Below are 752 nucleotides of genomic sequence, written 5' to 3'. Positions count from 1 at the left end.
CAGTTAAAAAGGACCAGGCAGTAGGCAATAGGAAAGACCTCAGCCTGAGACCCTGGAGAGCCATGAAGTGGGGCTGTGGCTCAGTGGAAGAGCCTCTGCTTGGCATGCAGAAGGTCCCAGGTTCAGTCCCCAGCATCTCCAATTAGAAAGGACCAGGCAGGAGGTGATGTGAAAGACCTCAGCCTGATACCCTGGAGAGCCATGAAGTGGGGCTGTAGCTCAGTGGCAGAGCCTCCGCTTGCCATGCAGAAGGTCCCAGGTTCAATTCCTGGCATCTCCAGTTGAAAGGACCAGGCAGGAGGGGATGTGGAAGACCTCAGCCTGAGACCCTGGAGAGCCATGAAGTGGGGCTGTAGCTCAGTGGCAGAGCCTCCGCTTGCCATGCAGAAGGTCCCAGGTTCAATTCCTGGCATCTCCAGTTGAAAGGACCAGGCAGGAGGGGATGTGGAAGACCTCAGCCTGAGACCCTGGAGAACCATGAAGTGGGGCTGTAGCTCAGTGGCAGAGCCTCTGCTGGCAGGCAGAAGGTCTCAGGTTCAATCCCCGGCATCTCCAGTTAAAAGGACCAGGCAGTAGGTGATGTGGAAGATCTCTGCCTGAGAACCTGGAGATCCACTGGCAGTCTGAGTAGACACTACTGGCTTTGATGGTCTGATTCAGTACAAGGTAGCTTCATGTAAGACCTCCCTTGACGACTGCGTCTCAAAGCTTCACAATCAGAGGAATTCTGCCTTTGGATCTGGAGGTTCCAT

General features: G+C 54.9%; 2 non-coding genes across 2 annotated transcripts; both read left to right on the top strand.

Annotated features, from left to right (window-relative positions):
* Positions 1-208: 208 nt before the first annotated feature.
* Positions 209-280, top strand: TRNAG-GCC. The gene has a single exon. It is a non-coding gene; the product is annotated as a tRNA-Gly (tRNA).
* A 66-nt stretch (positions 281-346) lies between these two features.
* On the top strand, positions 347-418 carry TRNAG-GCC. Its single transcript has one exon. It is a non-coding gene; the product is annotated as a tRNA-Gly (tRNA).
* Positions 419-752: the final 334 nt, after the last annotated feature.

The sequence above is a fragment of the Gekko japonicus genome, unplaced genomic scaffold (genome assembly GCF_001447785.1).
Source record: "Gekko japonicus isolate JY-2015 unplaced genomic scaffold, Gekko_japonicus_V1.1 scaffold5100, whole genome shotgun sequence".
Taxonomy (NCBI): Eukaryota; Metazoa; Chordata; class Lepidosauria; order Squamata; family Gekkonidae; genus Gekko; species Gekko japonicus.
Note: the sequence above shows the minus strand (reverse complement) of the source record. Positions and strands in the feature narration are given on the sequence as shown.